Source organism: Sorex fumeus, unplaced genomic scaffold, assembly GCF_029834395.1.
Source record: "Sorex fumeus unplaced genomic scaffold, SorFum_2.1 ptg000010l, whole genome shotgun sequence".
Taxonomy (NCBI): Eukaryota; Metazoa; Chordata; class Mammalia; order Eulipotyphla; family Soricidae; genus Sorex; species Sorex fumeus.
In genome coordinates, this window is record NW_026606067.1 from 21,714,901 (window position 1) to 21,738,179 (window position 23,279).

General features: G+C 45.2%; 1 protein-coding gene across 5 annotated transcripts in view; it reads left to right on the forward strand.

Moving 5' to 3' along the window:
- ESRRG (estrogen related receptor gamma) overlaps window positions 1-23,279 on the forward strand; it is a 635,624-nt gene that overhangs the window by 41,484 nt on the left and 570,861 nt on the right. Inside the window, exon 1 of one of the 5 annotated variants that reach the window (XM_056110834.1) lies at window positions 7,734-8,134. The exons of the other annotated variants lie outside the window; for them this stretch is intronic. The gene's annotated coding sequence lies outside the window, so the exon portion shown is untranslated. Of the gene's footprint in view, window positions 1-7,733; window positions 8,135-23,279 lie in introns of those variants that run through there. 5 annotated transcript variants of the gene reach the window in all.

A 23,279-nucleotide genomic window follows, 5' to 3' on the forward strand; every position in this document is an offset into this window, starting at 1 on the left:
ATCAGATGTCTGTTGGGAATGATGTCATGTGGCACTCAGAACTGTCTGTCCACTGGGATATTGACTGAGATCATTTATTTTATGTCATAAACCAAAGCAGCACCGATTCCCGTGTGCAACCGTGTCCCAGAACCCTCTGGTTCTCACTCACTGCAAGCAGGAGGGCAGCAAGAGATGCTCCTCCAGTGCTCCGGCACAGAGCAGAGCAGGTGTCTTGATGAGTAGGTGCTGCCCATGCGAGTCTTTGCCATTTTCTTTAGAATCACTGGTGCTGGGAGAGCAGCCAATTCTCAAGCCAGGGGAACAGCACTAACTGCCATGGTCGGATTTCAATAATGAACACCTATGAAGTTGCTCGTTTTGTATTTTGTGTTGGGAACCAGAATGAGCTTGAGAAGGGGGCGTGTGTCTTTGCTTTTAGAGGTCTCCATGTGCAGACAGTGGGAGAGATGGGGATGAAGCAGAGAAAGCATCTGAAGCTACTCTCAGCAGCTTTGTTTGCAGGCAACTTTGGGGCAGCTAGAATTTAGCAAGAGCGCGCCAGAGGGAATGGGCAGATGCTTGAAATGGATCCTCAGTTGTCTTTTGTTATATTGCTCCTTCATAGACAAGCCATGTGCTTTAGCTAAACACACACAGTGAAATCTTCGCTGGTGCTTCAATGACTCTTTCAAATAATACGTATAAATCTTTGATTCAAGTGTCATCCCAAACAGGATTATGAGTGAGGTTCTCCTTTAATTTACAGAAGTGTTGGATACAAGTAGTTTTTTTTTCTAAAGAAGAAACATGGGGAGGGGGTTTGTTGCTTGACTGTTCAATGCAAAACATTTCTGAAAAAGTTAAAAGTTTGCTTTGCAAATGGACATATGAAATAGCTTTCAATTGGACATTGAAGACCTCACTATTTTAGCAACAGATGCTTATGATGGGATTGAAGAATTTCTTTATGTCTTCCAAAGTTGTTGGAAAACTGCAGGAATAGATGGATTTTGAGGGAAATGCCAAAAGCCGCATTAATGAAGAAAAACATTCTTGAGATACCTTTGAATAATAGATCAGATAGGGAATGGTCAACCACAAAATAAAAATTTTACACAGTATTTTTATGGCTTCAAATTGGCTGCATTGTAAACTAAGCTTGCTACTCTATTAAGTCATTATACTTTTCAATTATTTAACATTTCTGTGGTCTTTTTCTGCACCCATCAGAAGTGATGTGTACAGTAGTAATTGCTCATTGCTTGTTTGAGGACTTTGCTATGGAGGAAGGTTTAATTTTAACTACTCAGGCCCATATTACAATGAACAAACAGAGGAGAAAGGATGTGATGAAAACAGACAGAACCCTGTGAAATGTAGATGGCTATCAAATCAAAATATACCTAATACAATGCGAGTTATTCTCACGAAGGAGCCTTGACAGTATCTGCCTTCTAGGTACCATGCATTTGGAAATGCTCCATCTCCATGTAAATGCAGTTCCTCTGTTTTCTCCAGGGAGCCCCTGGTGAATCTTTCAATTGAACCACTGGTATGAGAAAACCAACTGCAGACTTCTCCATGAACAATAGCATCTGTCGTTTTGAAGTCATGATTACTAAGTTTCGTAACATTGTGATCTTTTATTCATTTAAAAATCTCTTTATAAAGTGAAAATAGTATGCTGGGGGCTCTTGTGCAAACAAAGACAATTTCTCCCATCAGTTCCTTGTCGGTTTTTTTTTTAAGCTGTGAAAGAATACGGCTTTGCAATTCAGTTTTGAGGTTAGTCTTGCCAGTGTGCTAGGAATCAGGACAGGGAATTATGAATAAGTTCCAGGTGCTCCCACCCTTGGAGGTTAGGAGACGGGAGTGGGCTGTCATGGGAGAGGTGAAGGATGTTTCACTATAGTGAACCTAATTCGGGTTGTACTTTGTAATGGAGCAAAGGCACGGGGGGGGGGGGGGGGGGGGGGGGGGGGGGGGGGCGAGAGGGTGGGGGGGGGGAGCAGAGCCTGGAAGGCCTTTGCCCCCTGAGGAGCTGGTTGTAGAAAGCCCTGCAGTCCTTGGCACCAGAATGCAGAGACACACACTTATAGTTTCGGAGCTTCTGATTCAAGTCACCGGACAAATCTTTGCAAATCTTTTAATAAGAATTCCAGAAATGCACACTGTAACAATACAAAGACTTTATATTTCGTGATCACAGAGGCAGGAAACTTTCTTCTTGGAGATTAGCTGCCATTCACGGAACTTCTCTTTGATTTGAATCTTAGTTGGGAAAGTCACCATAGTTTGCCTGCTGCAGCCACTCCCCAGCCCCACCACTGAACTGGGTGTAAATCCTCATGCCCAGTTCCTTCCTCATGGGGATGGACAAAGGTATTCATGGCCTGATGCTGGAGAATCCCCTAAGTGCTGAGGACAGACCTTGGGAGCTTGAAGTCAGGCCTTTTTTTTCTGTTGCTGTTATGAAGAGCACTCAGTTGGCTGAACCAAGACAGTGATCACAATTATCATCAAAGAGGCTGAATGTTTTTTTTTGATTATCTGTGACAAAATGAAGGCATTTTCAACAACTGTTATTTGTACTTTGGGGGTATTTATGGCTGTGTCTGATTATACATATGCTAAAATTTATTTTTTTAGTAGTTCCCTGAATGGAACTCTACAAATAATGCTAATAAACAAACATTCTTATTTTACTTCCTTTCTACAAATAATTTTTTTACTTGATCCATAAGTCTGCCTGACAGTTATTTTTATTGTTCTAATGACTCAAATTCAGGATGCCAACTTCTTCTGAAGAAGAACAAAACTTTGGTGTTTCTGTTCTAATAGATAGTTATGTAGCAGGTGAAACCAACCATATTTTTAAGATATCTGTGTTCCCAGAGTGCCGCATTTACATTTTTTCTCACCCGAAGATATATTAGATTAATAAGGCTGATTTTATGGCCAATATAATTTATATTCACAAATACCTGGTTTTATTAACACAATTATAGATTGTGAAGCAAATTTCCATATATGTTAAATACTAACAATGAGAATAGGTAACATTTGTATGGTGCGTTACAGGTTATAACCATATATTATCCATAAGCTGTTCTTTGGAAGAATATTTACTGTATTTTCTTATTCAACGGGCAATCAGTTTTCACAGAGTAAACATTTTTATGAAAAAAGATTCTTTCACCAGAATTTCTTCCATCCCTTTACTTCTCTTTCTCTTCTTTCCTCTATGAATGGGGAAAAATCTGGTGACTTTTTTTTTTGTGATGGTGGAAGATGTATAATTGCTTATCACATCTTTTTATTATAGGAGCCAAAAAATGATTTTTGGGCTCTTCCTTCTGTCTACCAGTATTCTTGAAGAAAACAGAAGGTTAGAGAAAACATTCACGCCCTATATATTTTCAAACATAAATCAGGAAATATGTGAGTTATCTCTCTTAGAAACTGCGGTTTTAGGGCTGTGCTACCCATAGGAAATAGGTTGTAAACAGAGGCTGTGTATATTCCCAAGTTACTGTGTGTGGGAACGAAATCCCAAGTTGGTTGTTTAATTTGGTCATTGAAAATTACTGTTCTTAGTGTTACTATTTATTTTCTAAAGGTTGCAGAAATAAAACATAATACTTGTTGAACCCTTTGGCTTTGTCACCTTCAGAGTTAAGCAGTTTACTAACCTATGGACTGCAAACATCAGAGCCTTGTTTTTTAATTTCCTAAGCCAAAGAAGGTGTTTGACTAGATGGTCTCCAGCTTCCTCTCCTTCTGTGATGGGGAATTAAGTGATCACTTAAGAGTGAGTCAACCAATTAATTCTGCTTCTGTTTATTTCTATTCTACAAACTAATTATTTAAGTTTGGCCTCATACCATCAATAGAAATATTAGTTTGTCAAATAGTAAATGAGTTTGGGCTCAGTGGTTTGAAACAGATGCCTCATGAGAAACAAACATCCAAGTTTACAATACATTCTTTCATTTGTACATCAGTTATTAGATATTCAAAATACTTTTCTCTTTGCAAAAAACAATCTTAAAGGCTGATGACTTTCCTAGGCTAGACCATAAAAGTCTATGTTAATTATTGGAGTGAAATAGATTGGGGGTAGAAAATAATGTGAAAAACCACTTCCATTATGATCCTAGTAATAAGCATAACACAATGACCATTTTATAAAAGGGGTGATAGTTTATCATGCACCTAGTTCCCGGAGGAGCTTCAATGCCAAAGAGAATGTATGTGTCAGCAGAAGTTAAAATGACAGATCCAAACAATTTCAAAGAACTGGAAGGGATTTTTAGAAACCTTCAGGAGTTGTAGAAGTTTATTGCAATGTATGAGGCTTTCCCTTGTCTTAGGAGAGTGGGCAGTAGTAGTGCTTCTGGCTTTATCCTCTCTGATCAGATTTGGGTTCTGACACTACAGTTCGCTGAGAAGTGGGAGCATGAGGGAAAATGGAGAGAAACTACTCCCTGAAATCGCTGAGCGGGTTGTGGGAGGAAAAGATTAAAAAGCCACTGAAGAAAAAGGCATGAGTATGTGAGAGCGTGTGTGTGAGCTTGAGGCCGCTGTGTGGACATGAGACTGTGGGTGTAAGATAGTCCATTCTTTAATTGGGCTGAGCTTTGTGATGTGAAACCGAAAAGAGGAGAGGGAAGGGGAGGCTGTGATGTGGGGTTCCTCTGGATTTGCTTTGAAACTAGGAGAGAGCATGATTCCATTTGCATTTTCACCAGTTTATTTCTTGCTCATGGGATCTTGTGAAATGATGATAGTCTAGACATTGTTCTTATTTGTGAACATGTGGATGGTGAAAACACCTGTTTTTAAGGTGCTTGTAAGAATTGAGTGAGTCTCAGGATCTTAAAAACAAATCTAGACTCTTTACTCTGGTCATTTTTTAGCCTGACCAGGCCCGACCTTCCCCAGGGCTGATACCAGTCTGCTTTGCCCTCAACGGTCTTGGGTAGTGATGATTCTTTGCCACTGTGTTCTCAAAATTGTGCTTGGTGATTTGCTATTCCATGATTTGGGGAGGAAGTAGGAAGTCGTACTGAACTGGCCAGCTGAATGTGGCTGATGCTGGTCAGAGTGTGCATTCTGATGTTTGCACGATGTCAGTATGAGGACATACTTTTCCTTACAGATGGCCACAGCTTGTCCAAATAAGCACATGATGGCTTTAGAAACACTCAGTCATGGTTTTCAATGTCCCAAATATTACCTGTCATTATATTACTTTCACCTGTAATTTTATTAAGGGCGAAAGTAATATCTAATTTTCTTGGACTTTTGTTAAGGTTGAAAGATCCCTTGTTTGGCAGCAAATACTTATAAATTATGATATAAATTTCATTAAGAAAAGATTTCCAGGATATAACAGAACTAACTAAAGTAATACATTGGTTGGACTCCAACTTCTAGATATTATGTAGATCTCTTTCAAGAATGTTTTTATATTTATATATGATTCACTGATAAAGTCTAGCCAATTCCCCCCCCCCCCCATAGAAATGGTCTATGTTTTAAATTTTAAAATGAAGTAAAAGATGAAGAAAAGTTTAATAAATTTGGGCTGTTTCTATATGAATGATGTATTTGTAAGAAGCAGACCCCAAGTCTGCTTGGATTCTACCTAAGATTGGCTGTGTACTCTGATGAACAAAACTATGTTTGACAGAATTCTACCCTGTTAAGCCTTGGAATTCTGGCAGACCGAGAAATCCGGAGGGTCCTTGGGGGTCAAGTCTGAACTGAAAAGTAAATATTTAATCACTCTTACCAAAATGCACAGCATATATGCCAAACAATGGAAGATCATCTTGGGTGGCTTAATTACGAGCTCATGTTAAAAAAATAGTCACCTTTGACACTTTTTTAATTATTTGGAAGTCATTGAAGGCAGAGAGAGCATGAACACTGAAAAGCCACAAAAAGCCATTATTTGTTGAATTTTTACTTCCTCTGAAAATGATCAGCAGAAGCAAAATGGACTCTGCTTGAGTTTCTTTTTTCCTTTTGGGTCACACCCAGCGATGCACAGGGGTTACTCCTGGCTTTGCGCTCAGAAATTACTCTTGGGGGTGCTCAGGGGACCATATGGGATGCTGGGAATCGAACCCGGGTTGGCCATGTGCAAGGCAAACGCCTTACCCACTGTGCCCCCCCCACCTGAATTCCTTTTCAATGTAGGTGAAGTCATGAAATGTGTTGTCTGGTGAGCACAATGCTAGAGATCTACCAGAAAACAGAAAGTAATTTTGAGACATACTCTCTCGCTTTAGGGTTCTAATCTACCCTGTGTAGAAAGATCAAACATACCCACACACATATAAGCACATGCACACACACATACATACAAATACATGTGTGCAGATCTGTTTAAGTAACAGTAGCACCTTATGTAAAATAGAATACCCCATGCCAAATTTCCACATGTAAAATAGAATACCCCATGCCAAATTTCCACAGAGATCTTTGCTGGAGCCCAGTGAAGACCCTGACCTCTGAAGCAGATCATTCCCCTATTCCACGAGGGCCTGACTGTTCCTCTCAGGTTCCGAAGGCCTGGAGAGACCAAATGTTTGAACCTCTTTCTGTGCTCTTGACCGGGGAGTGGGGGGAGGGAGTAAAGGACCATGCAGGGTCTGTGGAGTGGGGTTCAGGTCTCCGCAGACTTGAGGCCTGAGGCTGAGGCCTGTCCTGAATGTAGCTCTAAGCGCTACTCTGAGCTCTAAGTCCTGTCAGCCTTTCTGGGGAAGAGGGCGCACTCCTTGTGCCTACGAGAAAACAGAAGTTCCAAGATCCAAGCCACTTCCGTCCTCCTGCAGTGAGACTGTGGGAGGGGTCTGTGGCATTAGGGAGGGTCAGGCCATTTTTACATTTGAGAACCAGAGTGTGGACAGAAGAAAACGTGAAGGCTGTGGAGGATTGACTAGGTGGTGGCTCACGGACATATGGGACAGCCCTTCCCTGTGGCTCCTCATACCTCCAGGTCATCTTTGCCTCACCTGTTGCTTCTCACTTCTCTGCCCTGTGAAAAAGTACACGAGGGTTGGGGGAAAAGACCTCCTGAGAGGCACTAACCTGGCCTCGTGGCTCTGTGGCTGCACCCTGGGGCAGAATGAGAGGTGGACCATGAGGGGTTATCCAGGAGCTGGGATTCCATTGGCTCAGCAGCCCCCACCAGTACCTCTGTCTAGAACTTTCTAAAATTTCCACTCAGGGATCTCTGTGATGAGCTGCCTTTTAGGTTCTACATTGCCTGCTTGCCCTCTACCCTTGTTGACCATTTCATAGGAGGAGGAACTCCTGGGGAGAATGACGGTTGTCCCCCTGGTTTATTTATAATACCAAAGTATCCCCCCAGCTGCAGCCTATGACAGGTCAAGCAGAATCCAGAGTGAGCTGCCCAGTCCTGGTCCAATGTGAACTGGGAGGCAGTGTCTCAACTACACCCACCCTAATCAGGGCTACCAACACAAGGAGGCATCTGACCATTTCTGTAAGAAGCAGCAGGAAACATCTTTTCGTCATGGGATTCTTTTATTTATTTATTTAATTTTGGACTCTGGGAAGACTGTCCATGGCAGGTCAGTGCAGCAGAGACTCACTGTCAGCCGCGGCCAGGGCCTCCCTTCCACGGGGGTCCGAGTCTGGCAGGGGAACTGTTCTGAAGCTGAGCTCACCCCACACATCTGCGGGCTGGGAGTAGCCAGGTGGGTGGGGAGACACTGCACGCCCCTCCCCTGACCTGTGGCCAGGCTGCCTGGGGAGGGCAAATTGTGTGAAGTTGTCAAAGGTTGCTTTGCTCTCCAGCACTTGGCACAGGCTCCGCTGAAATGCGATGCCGTTGGTTTTCAGGAGAGGTTCCTTTCTGCAGGGCTGCAAAGAGATCAGCTGGTACTGTGTCTCCACCGGCGAGCCAATCCACCCGACAGACAGAGCAGCCTTTTTAACCCCGAGACTTTCCACGAGCTCCTGTCCACGCAGGAAGTTTCCCTCTGCGGCTCAGCTTCGGCACCGAGCTCCTGCCGACAGAGCCAAGCCTGGCTGCCTGCTGCACAGAGCCGAGGCTTCCTTAAGACATTTGTCCTTGAAACTGCACCAAAGTCTTGGAAGGACCCAGGACGTGCTGGTATGTATCATCTAGGCAGCGATCCTCAGGGCAGAGCCATAATACAGCAGTCTAGGAGCAGGGCAGGAGGGATTTTTCCGACGTTCTGTTACCTTCATTTTCAATTCGTTCAGAGGAAGCAAATCAATTCAAGCTTCGGATACAGTGACTTTGCAGTAGATGGGGTTGTAATCTGTTAGCTTTAACTATTTGCTGTTCTCTTTGAGCATGTAGATGGGACTTGGGAGGCCAGGACGCTGAGTGGCATGCTGGAAAACTTCTCCATGTGGGTTAGGAATAATCCTGGTGGGTCATTGTCCATCTTGAGAAACAAGTTCACTTCGGGGAGGGCAGCTGGCGGGTGGGGGGGGCGTCTGCTGAGAGAAGGAGTGTCATAACAGTCTTGGGTAGGGAGTAGGATTCTGAGTCTCAGTAATACATATTAGTTGCAGTTTTTAATTGACTCTTAAAGAGCATTCCACTGAGGTTTTTGTCTTAATTGAATCCTCCCTGGTGCTGTGGATTAGGTGTCTGGCTGTCTTGTATGTATCTGTTTAAGTTACTTTGCTGGAATTGCAGAGTTAGACACTCTCCCCTCGGCCAATGTGCAGGTGAATTAAATGCTCCTCAAATTTGGGGAGGGAAGGCAGGAACTTGGCAGGGTGGGGGGGTTGGGGGAGCAGCGTGTGCTTCCCCCATGGCTCTTTCAATGCACACTTTGAAGTGCTGTCAGAGAGAACCACAGACTGAATTCTTGGAGTCTCTAAAGCTGAGTCTCAGCTCGCCCACTTTGGTGAATTCGACCAATCAAAAGCCCGGACCCCCCTTCCTATCAATTTTTAATATTCACCAATACTTATGCTTATAAGATTAATTTCTCTCAGATTATCCTGATTGATAGCTGGATTGTGGTTTCTTAAGAGCTGGCTCCCTGAAACCCACAGCCAAGCTGCATTCCATTTAACTAGTGAATGTAAAAACGGGTAACCATGGATTCGGCCACCACTAACTGCCGGTGCGCTGACTTGTTGTAAACAATACAAATGAGCCAGGAGCACAGAGGCAACCAGACATGAAATGATTTTAATAGAAATTACGGTAAAAGGTCACGTGACGTGGTGTCAGCTTCTGCTCCGTTTTAAAGGGGAAGCCTTTTTTTTTCTCCCCCGTACCCTGGCTCACCTATTGCCCACCCATCCAAGTAGGTTTCTCCATGAACTTGGCGGGGCCTGGCCTGTTTGCCTGGAGGTGGCCAAGCTGGGTAAGACTGGCGCCCGCGTGGTGACCCACGCCTTTCCATGGGTAAGTACCCGTGAGTGAGGAGCAGGCTGGACATCTGTGTGGCACTCACTAGGCTGCCTTCACACAGTAATGTTTGCTGGGCACTGGATGTCCTCCAGGGATGACCTCCACAGAGCAGGTCATTCGGTTCCTTTGCACTACCCCGACCAGTTGTCTTTGCTCTCCCTTCCTAAGGCTCTGGCCATGTTTCTGGAGCTTTTGACTTGCTTTCCTTCTTTGGGCTCCTGTCCTTGTGGGTTTTCTGGAGAGCCTGGCTGAGCCACTCCCAGGAGTCCATTCACCTATGAGTTGGCCAGGGTCTCCCAGAACTGTCTGCTTGGTGCTGGATGAGGTGTTTCCTGGCCGGAAAAGTGATTGTTCTCATAAACGTGCCTTTGGCCAAGAAATACTTACCATGTTGGGCCTGTGGGAAGGTTTCAACCTTGCCTGATATCAGGCATATAGATACCAGCTCTGCTTAATCAGAGACAAAATATGTTGAAACTTGTCAGGTTGGGGGAAAGGAAGAATACTGAACTCAGGTCGGGAGGGTGGGCCTCGTGCGAGCCTTGGGTATAAGGATGAAGGGATCTGGCATCTCTATCGCAGAAAACTAAGGCACCTTAAGACAAGGATGATGGTATTCGAATGTGTTGTGTCTCTAAGTTCAGTTGTCCTGAACTCATCCCAAACCTCACTTCCAACATGCGGGTGCTGTAGTACAGCAGATCACACCGGGACAATGAGCACCTTGGGCACTTCTGAATAGGTGCTGCTTGCTGTTGGAGAAGGTCCTCCTGTTGAGCAGAGTCCCCTGTGTTTGTTTTTCTAGGGCTGCCTGGAGGCACAGGAGAACCAGTTGGGCCAGGAGGTTCACTCAGAGGGGCGGGCTGGAGGAAGTAAGAGTGTCAGTGCCCTCATCTATCCCTAAGAGTTTTTGATCTAGCAGATGCTTTATTTTGAATTAGTCTGCGTTCAGGTGGTGCTCCTATTTCAAGGAAACTGGAGACATTCATCCTGGGGAGACTGGGAGCAATTCAAAACAGCTATGAGAACACCTAGTAGTCCAGTGCTTCCTACAGATAGATTGCACCCACTGGTGGGCAGTAGTAGCCTCTGGTGGGCAGTAGTGGCCTCTTGTGTCACTGGGTACTGCTTTCTTTGTTCAGTTTAAGGTAGATTTCCAGGGAGGTGCAGAGGGTTTGTTTGTTTGTTTGTTTGTTTTAAAGGGGTTGGTTGTTAGCCAAATAAGTGTGGGAACCTCTAACTTAGTCCCAGGATGGTTTTTAGGTGGTAAATCATAATTAAAATTCCATTGTTTTTGGGCTGGAATACTGACTCAATGGACTAAGTCAGCTCTGTGGGAGTACTGGATTCTAGCCTAGCACTGCATGGACCCCCGAATACCACCAGAATTGTGTCACCTCTAGTACCCGGCTGGCTGTGTCCCCCAAATCTAACTAAATATGGTGTTCTTCTCCTGGTAAAGATTCTCCAAGTCTAAGAGGAGGAGGAATGAAGATTCGACTCCAGGAATTGAGAAGCACCATCTTTGGAATTTCTGACAGAGGTCAGAGTCTAGTTATGCTCAAGATTTGGGTCAAGGTGAATTTTTTTGGTCACCAGATTCTTTTCTATAGATTGAGGTCAGTCATGCATCTCGATGGGCAAGCGAAGGGTCCAAGTAAGATAATTCTAGGATCATGATATTTCCCACAGTGTCTGGCTCATGGTCAGATCTCAACCAATTCTTGCTGGTTTCATTCCTGGGCTTGCCAGAGGAGAACAAGCTGATGGCATAGACTCTTGTCCAAAGTATCAGATCTGAAGGGGATACCTTCCTGCTGAGACAGTCCTATTCTAGTGACAGTTGCACAGTGCATGCATTTGTCATCACTTGGGAGATGTGAATCCCCTTGGAGCACAGTGTCACGTCGAAAGAACAGTTGAAAGCTGGAGGTAGGATCTTAGTAATTTTTCTGTTCCTGCGGATTATTTATGAACACTTCCACATCTAGGATTTTGGATGTTCTGGGCATCAAGGCAACGTGCCTATTCTGCCTGCAACCCTATTTTAGAAGGGAGAGTCCTTAAATATTCCAGGCAGTCATAGTGACATTGATGTTCCAGCTTCCTGAAAGCTAGAAGCTGGTGGTGACTGGTTGTTCTCAAAGGTGATCACATGAGGAAAGGGCAGTAATAATCGACAGGGTGGCAAACACTGAAGTCACACTCCACTAAAGAGACGTTTCTTCTGAGGATTGTGTACATGTTCACTCTGTTCTTTGACCGGCCTGAATCTAAGTGTCTGGCTGTCTGCCCTCATTCCCTCTCTCCGTTCCTGCCTTCTCTTTTCCTTTTTTCCTTTCTTCCCTTTCCTCACTCTCCCACATTCCCTCTCTTCCCTTCCTTCCTTCTAGCACTCCTGTATTCTCTCAGTCATGGAGCATTTTCTTTTCCTTTGTGAACATGAAGGTTCAGGTAAGAGAGAGAAGAGGCAGACAGGAGTCCCATGTTCTTTTATGTTAGCTTCAGTTTTATAAATGGAAACTTTCAGGGTAGTCCAAAAAACTCTGTTTTCCTTCCTCCTGCTGTTGGGTCTGAGAGGCACATCTGAAGTGCCCCGCAGACCCCGGGGAAGCCTGGCGCAGAGACTATTTGTTGATTCATTGATTAAACAGCATGGAGGGAAGGGGCATCCCTCAGTAGTGAAGGTTTTGAAACCCCAAGCTGCAGTCAGCAGTACCACAGCTTCTCTGTGCCCCCCAGAATTAATTTCCTCTACAAATAGAATCAAAGCAGAGATGGGATATTGTCAGGTGGAGTTTTCCTGTGGTTGGATTTTTGACAGTTGCATGTGGAAGACAATGTATTCATACCCCCCTCCCCCCACAATACACATACACAACACACACACACACACACACACACACACACACACACACACCAAAGGAATGAAGACAGGGACCCAGCAGGGATCTCCAGAGAAGAGACCCTATTTATCCATGCTGCTTTCTGGGCATGGATGGCTTTAAGGTGAAGGACCAGCCAACCTTCTCTTTTACCACTCCAGCCAGATGGTCAACTCAGCCACTGTGTTTTCAACACAGTGCACTCTCCTTCTTGCCCTCTCTTCCTAGTGTCCACTGTTGGCATTGACACTGAGTAACAATGGCAGTGAGTGCTTCATGACTAGGAAGATAGGAAGGTAGAAATTAGATCTGGAATCTTGATACTCAAGGATGAACCATTTGTTCAAAGTCATTCTTGGGAGTTGTGATTCCCAAGTCCTCTGTGCAGGCTCTTTCCAGATACCCTACCTTCCAGTGGAGGGAATATCATGGTGGAAAGAATAATCTAGCTTAGGAATTGGTCCAGTTCTCCTGAAATGGATTTCTCCTGAGTCATATTGGTCTAGTTTTGATACTGACGTACTGATTTAGAAACTCAGTGAACTTTGGGAAATACAGCCTACGATTCTGAGCTGTGGTTTCTTTCATTGTAAAACAAGCTAAAATAACTCATGAATATCTTCAACTAAGCAATGAATCAACCCAGGTCATTTAGTTTTGTAGTGACAATTTTAGTAATCCTGGCAGAGGGACAGAACCTTGTCCAGGGCCTGACAAAAGGTAGAGTAAATTTTCCCGTTCCTCTGCCTTGTTCAAGGTCAGTGGTGGTGAAGCATTTGATTGGAGGCTTGTGGAACGTCTTATTAATCACTATCTATAGTATGCAAGTTCAACATTTGGGATATTTTTTTGGCTTTGAAATATAGAGAAAATGGGTGCACTGGATTACCATGTGCCTGACAGAGTGACATGTAGAAAGGATAAAGGTGGAGGCAAAGCTGTTCATGTTTATGAACTGGCTAGTTGGTGCCATAAGGAGCCTACCAGCAAGTTCCAGCTTGGCCTATGTTGCTCTCTTTCCTGGAGTAGAGATGGACTTGGGATATAATGCGAAAGCCCCATGCCATCCCACAACTGATACGTTTAATTTCCAAAGGAAATCACGAGCAGGACAGTACTGGTAAAAGATTACTAGCATCACACTGACTGATTTCAAAGACACCATCTTTCTTGGAGGAACATGACTTTGAAAGCTGCTTCACCTCCCAGCCCAGGAACTAGATGGGCTGGGTTAGAATTCTGGATCAAGCACTTACTACTTGATCACACTTACTGTGATGATCTTGGACAGTAGGTCTTGCAGGTTTTGTCTCTACTGCCTCATCTTCTGTGGTAGCTTAGTGGTACCCACTTGTTCTGATTATGTGCATCATGAGTGTGCTAGGCCCTGGCCCAGAGCAGATGCTTTGTTTTCAATATTGAGCAATATTCTTCTCCTTTCAGCTATTTTGTTGAGCTGTGTTTTCTACCAAGACTTTCTCCCTGAATACCATTATGAATTTTAGCTCCTGAGTCATTAATACATAAAACTGATTTTTAGTTTGAACAAAATAAAATTGCTTTACATTAAATTCTTACCATTTAAGCAGGGATGATGCCATATGGTTTATTTGAATCATAATTTGCATCATTCTCACTTTTAAGAGAGATAGTTTACCTGCCTCCTCCCCCTCCCCCATCTTATAAATGAGAAAATTGAAACTCTAGGAGGAGATAGAACTTGTCAAATTCACGAGGGACAGAATTATAAATTTGTCATCATCACCATACTGCCTCACTAAAGAGGAAACACTTAGAGAGGGAGTAGGAATGGTGGATTTTTCTAGAACAAATGGAAATCATGAGAGAATCATGAAGCAAATTTATTTGAGGATATTTAGAAGACTCCACGCAGACCCAGGAGAGATTGTCACACAAAAAAGGCAATTTTAGTGATTCAATAATCAGTAAGTCTAGAAATATAACTCACAACTGGCTTGTGGGCAGAAAAAAGTCAGGTGGAAAAGACAGTGGTTAATGAAATAATGGAAAGGGGTAGAAAAAGAAAAGGAGGAAATGGAGAAAAGGAAGGGAGAGTAAGACAGTGAGAAAAAAATAAATTCTATGCAAGCAATCCTGGGGATAGAAGGTATAGGAGCTATATAATTTTGGACATGATTTTTTCCAAGGCAAGCTGCTAGAAAGAATGGATTTGGGACTTACACTGTGGAATTTTAGCTTTAAATATAGTGTACTCTTTGACATTCAACTACCTGCCTTTTGAGACACAGGAATACATCCGCGGATTTAAACACAAGGATAGCCATATCTGCGCAGCAACAAATAATGTTAGAATCTTCTTTTTCATTTTTGCATCCTTTTGCCCACATTGGAGATTTCTAAAGTCCTGTTGTGATCTTGCAACACTCTGCTTCCGTTAGATTAGCTGTGGGACACTTGGTGCTTTCTTATTTAAAGCTTTCTATTTAAAACTTGTTTTCACTTCTTATTGAATTGGTTTTTAGGAAACCATCTTGTGAGCTAAATCAGTCCCATTTTTTCCCCTTCCCAGTTTTACGGATGAAGAAACCAAGTTTTACAGAGATTAAGCATTCTCTCTCCTAAGATCCAAGCCATTTTTGCAGATCTGAAAGCCTTCTTTTGGCTGTGATCCTCCAGTAAGCAGATTTTAATCGTTCCTGCCTTCATTTCTTCTTATCGGGGTGGCTGTTCTGTAAGCAACTTCTGTGAACTTGGATACACACACTGATGGTCAAAGGCACACCTGTGTTCACATCCAGGGCCCTCCTGGGAGCAGAAATAAAATAGAAGGTGTCTGTTGTCACTTTTATGTGGACATGCATGTGACTCTGTGTCTGCATGGAGTACTGTCAGCCGTCCATAAGGAACGCCAGTGTTCACAATGGTCTTCTCTGTGAGAATCAAGGCTGGCCCCTGGAGAACTAGAGCATGTGACATCTTCCCAGGCAGTTGCCTGCTGTCCCCCAACAGGTCCCCCTGGATCTCTGAAGAGGACATGTACAGCCTTTCCAAGGGTCCTTCCTGTTCTGTGTGTTTGCTTGAGAGATGGGGTTTGAGTGATGACAGGGACCAAGAAGAGAAGGCAGTGCCCATGTGAACGTTACAGCAGATGGAAAAAGGGAAAAGGCCAGACCATCTTCCTCCATATCCCTGATGTCAGTCCACAAAGCAAAGGCCCCAAACTCGCTTTGGGGAAAGTAGGGTAGCTGCCCACTTACTCCTTCTGTGAATCAGGGGTGGGGAGCCCTTTGGAGATTTGCAGCATCATTCATGGGCTAGATCATCGCAGCCAATTCAGTTCATCCTCAAAGCAATTCTGTGTCTGTCCAGTCATGTACCAGTGCCAGGCCCTCTGATTTCACGGATCTTGTGTAGTCGCAGGCTAGATCTGCCTCACCTGTTGTTGGAGGTAGAGAAGTGGCAGCTTTCCTCCTGTTCTTTCAGAAGTCTTAGGCCAAGAGCCTGGCTTAGAGTAAAGCTGCCTTACAAGCATGTACTTGCTAATCAAAATTGTTTTCTTGCCCCTGAAACCTATGCCTGATGACCTCACCTCTGTTCCTTGACTAAGCCATCATGTGTGCTGTGGCTGTGTAGGTCACAGAGAAACCTCTCCCCTTTTCAGCTGAATTATTGCAGTGAAAAGGAATGGCTTATTTAGAGGAACCCAGCTTGTTTCAAAGCGAGCAGGAGACCAGGAAGCAGGTCTTCTGACAGCTGGATCAGGGTGGATTCTGCCTTCTTTAGCAATACCTGACAGAGGGTCATGAGCAGAGAGATAGTGGGTAAGTCACTTGCCTTTTATGTGGCCAACCAGGGTTTGATTCCCAACACCCCTTTGTGTCTCTTAAGTCCCACCAAGAATGATACCTGAGTGCAGAACCAAGAGTGAGCCCTGAGCACCTCTGTGTGTGGCCCTCAAACAGAAACAACAACAAAAAGAAAGTTGTAGCAGGAAAGGACTACAGAGTCAGTGTTAAGACAGTTTGGAAGTAGAGGGTGGGAGGTGGGGGAGGAATACCTTCAAACTCAGAATCAGTTTCAATCAGAATCTGTTTCAATCAAAATCAACTTCAGATTCATGACTCAGGTGTCTTGTGTTGCGTGTGGTACCTAGGACTCTGTCCTCCATGGGAAAGGGCAGGAAAGGGATCCAGGGAGGACAAATGCCTCAGGGGTCCCCACAGAGTGCACGTGAACCCCTCATCCCAGGCTTTTGTCCACTTCTGAGATTAGGCAAGGAGAAAAGGATGGTCTTTACTGCTCAGAAGAAAGAATCGGGGCTGCTGGCACAAAGAGGGCTGTCCTTGGATTGGCACACTCAGCACTCTGCTGGTCTGGGCCTCCTCCACCAGAGCCATGAAACTGAACCTCCACTCCTGCTGTGTGTAGCATCATCTGAAAAGCAAAGGGCTGGGCCAATTGTCCGAAGGAGTTGAGTGCAAACATTTTTCCTGTGGGAGGCTTGGACTATATTCTCTGCATTGGAGGGCTGCAGGGAGCATCCCTGGCCTGGCTAACCACCACTGAGTGTAACTCCCCCAATGAAACCAGTAGAGACCAAACAAACAAACAGATGAACAAGCCAAAGAAACCAGCATGAGGTCTAGTAGGGGGTTAACAAGTACAGTTCCCCTTAATCAGAACAAAACACACCTGAGGGAAAAAATATCATTGGCGCAAAGCTTCGAGCTTAGCTAAGATGAGAGTACCATGTCATTTCCCACTTTTGGAATGAAACATTTGAAGTTGTGTGGCTATAAGAAGGTGAAATGAATATATGTCCCATCTCCTGTGAACTCTGTTTTATTAATATTAGGTAAATAAGATCCTAATCGCGTATTGTTGGCTGCATTTCTTGGTGTGGCTCAATTTCTCTGACTCTGACAGAAATAATGTATCTGATAATGGCTCTGAGATCTTCCTCTTGATTGGGCATTAGTCAGCACCCGGTCATGTGTCCATTCACGCTCTTGCTACTGCTTCCACAGGACTGTCTGCATGTGTCTGGCAGAACAGTGCCCTGGGGAGGCTGGGTTTGTGGTCTGTACAACTGTCGCCCCTCAGCTGCAGAGAATGGCTACTATCTCAGCATCTTGGCACCGTCAACTCTTGATTCTCATGTGGACCTCAATATGCCCCGTGAAAAGATGCAGGTCACTGGCCAAATGCCTTTGGTCTGGCTGCACTGAGATTTGTACATTGGAGGCTTCCTCTGAAATTCTCTGGATGGGCTTAGCTAATAAATCAATTTTAGGAAAATTTCACTTTAAGATTTCTTGAAATGAGAGGAACATACTGCTTGCCTTCCTTCAAAACAGTACACAGTGAAGGTAAAAAAAAAAGATAAATGATCAATTCTTATGGATCTCCTCATTCCAAGCTTTTAAGGCTATGTGATAGAAACTTTGTAATTATTGTGGGTAATCTTGCAGAAAATTAAATGTGGAGTTTGCATATGTGAGAAAGTTTGGGCTGTTCTGCTCCCCATAGCCTGTTAGTGTGTGGGACCAAGCACACTCTCACCCCCTCACCCCCCGCCCCAGACGCTGGCTCCACTTCACTGCGAGTTAAATGCTATTTGTGGCACAGACGAAATCCTCCATGGGCTTCCGCCAGCCGACGTCGGAGGCATATTTTAGAGAAACTTGGGTCTGTAACTGACTTGACTGTTTCATAAAAACTCGAGACTATGGCTGCCAGCTTGGGGCAGTTTGCCCTTCCCAGGACCTGTGTGATGATGAGGACTGTAGGGGCTTAGCCGATGGCCTAGCAATAGAGATCCAGGGCGCCAGAAGGTCCATGGCCAGAGATGGAGAACCCATGTTCTAGAATCTTCCAGAGGTGGAAAAAAATTCAAAAGGGAAGGGAGAAAGTAGGTAGCCTGAATATTTTCAGATTCTTTTTCACAAGCTGATTTCTGGATTAGAATTCTCCCCGTCCCCAGGCAATGTAGAATACCAGCTGGTCAGGTGTTTGCTTTGAAAAGCCATTTGGGGCCAGAGACATAGTACAGGGATTAAGCCTCTTGCCTTGCACACAGCAGACCCAATTCAATCCCAGTTCTGAGCCCTGCTAGGAATGATCTCTGAGCATGGAGCCAGAAGTAGTCTTAACACCACCGGATGTGGCTCCATTCCCCCCGCCCCCAAATAAATAAGTTAAAACTCTATGGGCAGAGGCAGAATGATAGTGCTGCCTTCCATGCAGTAAACCAGGGTTCTATCCCCAACACCCCATGTGATTCCCTGATCTCTGTTAGGTGTGTCTCTGAGTTTAGAGCCAAGCATCATGCGACATCACCCCCAATCAGAAAAAAATAAACAAACACAGGGGATTGGAAGGTGACAGTTGAACTTCCAAGGACCACCATTTGGCCTCATGTGCTTTCTGTGATTAAGAGTGACCTCAAAGCAACTCCCCCAGGACGTCCCTGCTGAGACTCTCAGCCCTTGGTCACAGCATTGCCGAGTCCCTGGGAAGACAGGGCACTCCTGGCAGGAACAGCAGTGGCAGGACGGATGACCTTGGCTTTCGAAAGACAAAAGCTTTATTTCTCTAGGTGCCCCCAGTGGCTCAGGCTGTAGCCCATGGTGACATTGCAGGGATCAGCTCTTCTCCGGGCTACTGGCCCTGCTGCCAGGAAGCAGCTGTATATTCCAGTCCAGAGGGAGGAGAAGGTTTTGTAACTCTTCGCTTGCCAGCTCTGCAGCTGGTTTCTGTGCCATCTGTCTCTCCTCTCCTCCAGTCATTCAAGCCTGAGCTGGACCCAGGTTCCATGTCAGTAGCAGGGGATAGCCATTGCAATGGGCCTAAAAAGCATGGGATCTGTCCCACTTATGGGGACTGCTTCCCACTGGCTGGCAGTTTGCAGAAAGAGTAAGAAGCCCTTTATTTATTTAAAAATAATTGGGAGGGGGGGGCGTATGTTGGGCCATGCCCAGTGATGCTCAGGGCTTAATCCTGCCTCTGTGCTCAGGGTCCCTCCTGGAAGTGTTTGGGGACCCTATGCAGTTCTGGGAATTGAACCTGGGTCAGCTACATGCAAGGCAAGTGCCTTATGACCCCTGTATTACCACTCCATCCCAGAAGTTATTTCTTTAAACTCTCCTCATTTGGGGTTGGGGATTCTGTTTCTAAAAACCTCATATTTGAAAGCAAAATTGTTTATATTTCTCCAAGAAGATCTCATAGGAGTTTCTCTATGAGTCTGTTCTATGGGAGTTGGGTGTGGTGTGGAGTTGGGGTTGGGATTTCCCTGTTGGGTGTCAGCCTGTCGTAAGTAGTATTTCCCAGTGGAATAAGGTTCTGTGGGCACCCAGCAGCTTGACTGGCTTCTTCCACACTGATGGGGGTGTGGAGTCCAACAGAACCAGCTTGTTCATAGTGAGACCTTTTTCAAACAGGTCTATCACACTGAAGTTCAGTCACCATCAAAAAAGGGGAAGAAAAACATCACAAATCACTGGAAATATATCAGCATCCTGAGCGGCAGAATTTATGGGGCACTAATGGATATCTCTGGCGATTTATCTTTTGAGTAGCCATTGAAACACCTCTGTCTTTTTCTTACTAAAAGGCCTTCCTGTCACAGACAGAGCTGAACCTCTTAGCCTGGCATGAGTACCGGCCTCTTGCCAGTACTCTCTTACCTTCTCTTATGTTACTTCCTTTTTGCTTTGACTTTTCACTCTCGTCTATTTTGTTCCTCTTTTCCTTCTTCATTGAAAACCTCAAATGCAGTACTCTAAGGATATATTCAAACCTTGGCAGTCTAGACCAGGGGATGCAGCCTGGAAGAGTTTCTCACTCTGGAGGCATTTGCCCCCCAGGTGCCCCTTGGATGCTCCAAAGGGCCCAGAAGCAAGAATTTGTCAGTGGACCACCATGACTCGAGACTGGGCGCCCAGTGTGGGGGGATAAAGTTGGACGGTTGGACCCCCAGTATATAGGACAGTGTAGGGTCCAGAAGGAAGCTGTGTTGGAAGGGAGCCCTGGTGGGGAGAAGGTGGGAGACACGGGCCTGGCTGGGAAGGGAGGCTCGAGCACCTGTGCCGAAGGTCACTCCCCTCCCCTGAGCTTCACCTTGTCAGCTTTAAAGCCATTGCTTGTTGTCTGTGTGGCAGCTGCCCCAGTCCTGAAGGTGCCACTGGGGTGGTCTCAAAGCCGACCAAGTTCTAGTGACTTCCTATCCCAAATGGGAGGCTTCCCTTGAGAATGTCCAAACCTTGGCATCTTCTTGCCTTAGGCCTTTCTCAAGCTCAGGGCAGATCTCAGCTCTGTCTCTGGTTTAACTGGTGATCAGTGGGAGAATGACTTCTCGTGCCTCCATTTCCGTGATACTAAGATGAGTCTAGTTTTGCTTTCTAAATTTCTAAGTTTTTAAACTTCGGCATATCCAACAGAGCTCAGGGATTACTCTTGCTTCTGTGTTGTCAAGGGGTCACTCCTGATAGGGCTTAGATCAAACTCTAGTGAACTAGATACAAGGCAAGAGCACTACTTGTGGTACTATCTCTCCAGCCCCCAATTCTATGTATGTAAAATATATACTGTATATTGTATGTACTATATATTCATATATATCATATATATGTATACGAAAACAGTGATATCTCTATGGTGAGTCACTGTTTGTCTGTCACTGACTCTAGATTCCCATCCAAATTTTATTTATCCTAGTGAAGATTGCATGATATAGAAGAGACATAGCCTGGAATGAAATGGACAAAGGTTTTGCAGGCGGCTGGGGTAACACAGGCTGATAGAACACTAGACATGTTGCTCGAACCTTGGGGAAGTTGCCTCAGGACCTCCTTTCTGGGAGAGCAGAGCGCAGACCAAAGGTTCATACCTGAAGTTGCCCCCATGCTCCCTGAAGGCCTTTGAGCTGGATGATTGGTATAGGAAGCTCCGAGTGTGGGGTTGGTGGCTTGTGTTTTTAGGAGCACCCCAAGTGTTGTGGATGCACTTCAGCATTTGGGGAGCCCAGGATTGACCAACTTCCCTTGCCTCTTTGAGAAACTGTTCCCTCATACAGAAGAAACACAAAATCCAGAGCACTGGAGATCCTTTTAGAAGGGTCTCCTTATAGGGGGCACTGCCTTCTGGTAGGTGATCTCACTCTCCCAGTGAGTCATTCGGTCTTTTGAGGATGACCTGGTTGGTGGTGACCTCAAGGGTGTGATAATAAGGATAGAGCAAAGGTCATAAAAGGTTTGTCTGTGCCAGGAGACTGTGGGCCAAGCTTCTCTGGAAAGGGAAGAGTAGCATAGCAGCTGGACCCACACTGGAAAGCATATACAGACTTCATAACTGGTCTTTCTGGAATCTTGAAGGGGCACACAGACACCCCAGATTCCATTACTGCACAGAGGGAGAATTTATAAGAGAAGCTGGTACTTACCAGCTCCCTAAAATACATTAGAGCTGGCAGGCTCTGTCCCTCTCTCTTGCATTTGGATTAAACATGAACATCATGATGCCAGGTGGATCCACCTTGGCGGAAGTGGAAATCTGTTTTCTAAAATGAGAAGGAGGGGTAAATATCTGGAACTCCCACAAGGCCTCAGTGCTACATCAGATCTCCATGGGGCAATCATGCTGGTCCACAGCCACTGAGGTGGTCACAGGGTGGGATGAGGTGCTTGATAATGAGTCATGTGGCCTCAGCCTGCTCCTTCATTTCCTGGTCCTTCTTGTGGTGTCAGTTATCTCTGTTTTGTTGTCCTCACATCCTTATACCTGGAGGGAGAAGAAATACTGCCCAAGCTCAAATGTAGTTCTCATTTATGAGCCAGGAGAGCATTTGCTGTTAAGAATGATGCCCTGCTGAGGCCAAAAAGTAGCACAGTGGGTAGGGTGCTTGCCTTGCCCGAGGCTGAACCCGGTTCTATCAAGAGCATGTGCTATGGTCCCCTGAGCCTGCTAGGAGTGACTCCTGAGTGCAGAGCCAGGAGAAAGTCCTGAACTTTGTAACTTTGTAATTCACAGTGACTCAATTTTAAAAATGCAAAAAGAAATAAGGAAACTCTAGACAGCAGGAGGTGTGAGTCCTGCTCCGTTCTCACTGATTCAGGCTGGCGTTGGCCCTGTCCTCCCATGCTCCTGCACATAGTTTGCAGATCTGCCTCTTGAAAGGCAACTCTGCCTGGAAACAGATGACCTGGAGAGGGCGTGGCTCTCATTTTCTGCCAGGAGTGTTTCGGAGTTGGAGCCCCCAGGAGGAGACAGAGACAAGGCTTGAATTTGGAATAGCTGATGTGCTCAGTTTTCCAGCCCCTGGCATGATCTGCCCTGGAAAAGGACAGGGTTGTCTCTGCCTCTGGCTGTGGGGAATGGAATCCAGCTTGCAGAGCAATTTGGGACTCACTGGTTAAAACAAAAACAAAAACAAAAGCAAAAACAAAACACCTGGGTTGATCAATGAGCAGTGACCCGAGGGAAGTCTCGGCCTTTTCACTCTTGCTAGGTCTCTCCTTGCAGAGTGCTCTCGCCTCACACTCCACTTTCCAATTGTGGTCATTTTCACAACACCGACTATCTTGGAGAGAGTGCCAGGCGTCATGCAGAACCAGCTGCAGCATCCGCGTGACATTCCAAATATTAATACAAATAGAATTAATTCACACGCCAGGGGTGTTTCCGGAATCCATTTTTAAGTTGGCACTTAACTTGGCTGGAGGTTTCCCCGTGACTGCCCGTGGTGAGAAAGAATGTTTGCTAAACAAGGCCAGTTGGGCCAGCCTCCATCCCTAGACTCACTCCAACTCATTCATTAACTCGTCCTGGATCTGAATGGCCTGCAAAGGGAGGTCAGCAGGAGGTGGCTGATTCGTGCCTTCCCTAGCAGGGCCTCCAGCCCCTCATGTACTGGGGCAGAGCAGAGACAATTCCGTCTCTTTGGTGGATGATTTCAGGGCGTGGCTTCATAGTCCATAAGTATTATTTTTACT